Here is a 4,697-nt window from a genome sequence, read left to right as displayed (position 1 = left end):
CAAAGTAACCACAAAGAAAATATCTGAAAAATATGTACAGAAGGAAATGAGAAGGGATTAATAAATATAAACTATGAAAGTTCAGATATGAATGAAAGTAAGTTTTAACAGAAGATTTGAAGGATAATAAAAGTGTAAGACCAAAGAATAAAATGGTTGAAGAATGTCCAGGATTATAAGTTAATACTTTAAATGTAAAAAGATTAAACTCTCCAGTCAAAAGACAGAGACTGGCAGAATGGATAAAAAGACTGACTAAACTCTCTGCTGTTTACAAGAGACTTACTATATATTCAAAGATACAAATGGGTTGAAAATGAAAGGATGGAAAAATATATGCAATGAAAATAGCAAATAAAGGAGAGTTGGGGTAGGTATATTATTATTAAAAAATAGACTTTACATCAAAAACTGCTACAAGGACAATGAAAATCATTATATACTGATAAAGGGACCAATTCAACAAGACGTAACGATTATAAATATATCTACATCAGTTGCAGAGCTCCAAAATAGATGAAGCAAATATTGACAGATTTGAAAGAGAAATAGGCAGTTCTACTTTAATAGTAGAAAACTTCACTATACCATTTTCAATAATGGATAGAACATTGGATTATTAAGGAAATAGAAGACTTGAATGATACTATAAATGAACTAGGTCTGACAAACACATGTAGAACTCTTTGCCCAATAGCAGCAGAATACACTTTCTTCTCTAGTGTGCATAGATTATTCTCCAAGGTAGCCCTTATGTTAGGTCACAGAATAAGCCTCAATAAATTAAAAAATATTGATATAATACAATGTATCTTCTCTGATCACAATGGAATGAAACTAAAAATTAATAACAGAGGTAGAAAGGGAAAATTCACATAGATGTGGAAATTAAGGAGTATACTATTAAACAACCAATGGGTCAAAGAAGAAATCACAAGTGAAATCAGGAAATACCCTGTGGCAAATGAAAATGGAAATATAACAAACCATAACCTATGGAATGGAATGCAGCAAAGGCAGTGCTGAGAGGGAAATTCATACCCCTAAATGCCTATATTTCAAAAATTAGAAAGATCTCAACACAGACTTACCTCAAAACTGGAGGATCTAGAAAAAGAGGAGCTAGCTAAACCCAAAGAAAACATAAGGATGGAAACAACAAAGATTAAAGCATAGATCAATGAAATAGAGAAAAACAAAACAACAGAGAATCAATGAAATTAAAAGTTGGTTTCAGAAAAGATCAATAAACTGATCTTTAGCTTCACTGACACAGAAAAAATGAGAAAGGACACAAATAACTAAAATCAGAAATGATAATGGACCATATCATTACTGACCCCAAAGAAATTAAAAGGCTTATAAGAGGATACTATGTGCAATTGTTCACCAACAAATTAGATAACCTAGATAAAATGGACAAATACCTAGAACATACAACTACCTTAATGAATCAAGAAGAAATAGAAAATCCCAACAGACTGGTAAAGAGTAAACAGAGAGACTCACATAATTAATCCCTGTGATGGTTAAGTTCATATATCAACTTGGCCAGGTTATGGTGTCCAGGAGTTTGTTCAAGCAAGGACTGGAGTGATTGTTACTGTAAGAACAATTCATGGACTTAAATCATCACTAAGTTGGTTGTATCTATGACTGATTACATCTACAATCAACTGAATAGATTACCTTCAATAATGAGTGATACCTCATCTAATGAGGTGAAGGCTTTAAAAGGAGACGTGATTATTTCAGCAGAAGAGAGAATTCCCAATTCTGTTTCAGTCAGCCAGCTTCTCCTGGAGATTTCATTGAAAACCTTCACTGGAGTTCCCAGTGGCCTGTCCTATGGAATTTGAATTTGCCAACCCCCACAGCTTCATGAGACTATTATAAGAATTTCATATATTTTCAGATATCTCTTGTTGGTTCTGTTGCCCTACAGAATCCTGACTAATACAGCTTTGTTACCAGGAGTGGCTCTTGAAAAACAGTATCTTAAGAATTTCTGAAATGGTTCTGTGGATTTTGGAATTGGTTCTCTAATCTGATTATATTCAAAAGCATGAATAACTTAACTTGCTATAATCAATACATCACTGAGAGTCCACAGCATGAGTTTTACCAGGAATTCCTACACATATTCCCCTGATTTCTGTCTTTAGGAAAAAGCATGCAGCTCTTTTGGAGTATAGTGTACCTTCTCATGGGTCATATTTGTTACCCTCTGGTGACTTCACATGAATGCTTACCAGAGGGTGAATACAGCAGAGGAAGATTTTGATAATCAAATGGATAAGATGGTCTGCTCTGTGGCTAGCACTCAGACTCTTTCCCCAGCCATTCCTGTCATTGCCCAATGGGCTTATGAACAAAGTGGCCATGATGGTAGGTATGGATGTTAGGCATGGACTCAGAAATATGGATTTTTGCTCACGAAGGCCAACCTGGCTACAGCCACTGCTTAGTGCCTATCTGTCAGCAGCAGAGACCAAGACTCAGACCCAATATGGCACCATTCCTTAAGGTGATCAGCTAACTACCTGGTATAAGGTTGGTTACATTGGACCACTTCCATCATGGAAAAGGCAGCAATTTGTTCTAATTGGTAAAGACACATAATACAGGTATAGGTTTGCCTTCCCTGCATGCAATGCTTCTGTCAAAACTGCCATCTATCACTTGCAGAATATCTTTTCCTCTGTCGTGGTATCCCACACAGCATTACTTCTAATCTAGGAATACACTTCACAGCAAGTGAATTGTAGGAATGGTCATATACTCAAGGAATTCACTGGTTTTACCATGTTCCCCACTATCCTGAAACAGCTGAGTTGATAAAATGGTGGAAGGGCCTTTTGAAGACTCAATTATGATACTAAATAGATGGCAATATCTGGCAAGGCTAGAACTATATTCCCCAGAAATTGTGCATGCTCTAAATCAGCACTCATTCTATGGTGCTGTTTCTCCCATAGCAGGATTCACAGGTCCAGGAATCAAGGGGTGGAAATGGGAGTGGCACCACTCACTATTACCCCTAGTGATCCGCTAGAAAAATTTTTGCTTCCTGTCCCTGTAACCTTAACTCTGCTGGTTTACAGGTCTTATTTCCAGAAAACGGAGTGCTTCCACCAGGAGATTCAACAATGATTCTATTGAACTAGAAATTCAGGCTGCCTCCTGGTCATTTCGGGTTGCTGAAGTCTCTGAATCAACAGACAAAGAAGTGAATTGTTGGGGCCTCTTCCTCGTGGTCCCATATTGAACCCAACTTGGAGGAGGTGAGTCCAATCTCAAAATGGAGGTAAAACAATCACCCAGTCTCCCCCAGCCCAACTCTGGCCATCACCATTGCCATCTGGGGATGGAAGGCTATGATCCAAAGGAAGCAGAGCAGTTGAGAAAACTGTTTATTGGTGGGTTTGAGCTTTGAAACTATGGATGATAGTTTAAGAGAACATTTTTAGAAATGAGGCACTCTCACAGATTGTGTGGTGATGAGAGACCCCCAGGCAAAATGTTCCAGACACTTTGGTTTTGTGACTTACTCTTGTGTTGAAGAGGTACATGCAAAAATGTGTGCTCGACCGCACAAAGTTGATGGGCGTGTAGTAGAACCAAAGAGAGCTATTTCTAGACAAGATTCTATAAAGCCTGGAGCCCATCTAACCATGAAGAAAATTTTTGTTGGTGATATTAAAGAAGATAAAGAAGAATATAATTTGAGAGACTACTTTGAAAAGTATGGCGAGACTGAAACCATAGAAATTATAGAAGACAGACAAAGAAGAAAAAAGAGGATTTGCATTCATGACTTTTGATGATGATCATGATACAGTTGACAAACTTGTTGTTCAGAAATACCACACTATAAATGGGCATAACTGTGAAGTGAAAAAGGCCCTTTCTAAACAAGAGATGCAGTCTGCTGGATCACAAAGAGGTCATGGAGGTGGATCTGGTAACCTTGTGGATCATGGAGGAAACTTTGAAGGAAGTGGAGGGAACTTTGGCTGTGGTGGAAACTTTGGCAGACAAGATTATGGTGGTGGAGGTGGTGGCAGCAGAGGTGGTTTTGGAGGAGGTGATGGTGGATATAATGAATTTGGAGGTGATGGTGGCAACTGTGGTGGTGGTCCTGGTTATAGTAGTAGAGGGGACTATGGTGATGGAGGACCGGGATATGGATACCAAGGTGGTGGATATGTTTGTGGTGGTGGAGGATATGATGGCTACAATGTAGGAGGAAGTTTTGGTGGTGGTAACTATGGTAGTGGTGGGAACTATAATGATTTTGGAAATTAGAGTGGACAACAGCAATCAAATTATGGACTCATGAAAGAGGGCAGTTTGGGTGGAAGAAGCTCGGTCAATCCCTATGGTGGCGTTATGGATCTGGTGGTGGAAGTGGTGGATATGGTAGCAGAAGGTTCTAAAGCCTCAACAGAAAATGGCTACAGTTCTTAGCAGGAGAGAGAGCAAAGAGTTGTCAAGAAAGCTTCAGATTACTTTGAGACAGTTCTCCCAAATGCATTAGAGAACTGTAAAAATCTGCCACAGAAGGAATGATTATACATAGTCAGAAAAGTTACTGCAACTTAAACAGAAAACACTTCTTGTTCAGGACTGTCATAGCCACAGTTTGAAAAAAGTGCAGCTATTCATTAATGCAATGTAGTGTCAATTAGATTTAC

At 38.3% G+C, this 4,697-nt stretch overlaps 1 pseudogene; it reads left to right on the top strand.

Annotated features, from left to right (window-relative positions):
- The first annotated feature begins 3,301 nt into the window (after positions 1-3,301).
- Positions 3,302-4,489, top strand: LOC101431394 (heterogeneous nuclear ribonucleoprotein A3-like; annotated as a pseudogene).
- The last annotated feature ends 208 nt before the right edge of the window (positions 4,490-4,697 follow it).

The sequence above is a fragment of the Dasypus novemcinctus genome, chromosome 13, assembly GCF_030445035.2.
Source record: "Dasypus novemcinctus isolate mDasNov1 chromosome 13, mDasNov1.1.hap2, whole genome shotgun sequence".
NCBI lineage: Eukaryota > Metazoa > Chordata > Mammalia > Cingulata > Dasypodidae > Dasypus > Dasypus novemcinctus.
Note: the sequence above shows the minus strand (reverse complement) of the source record. Positions and strands in the feature narration are given on the sequence as shown.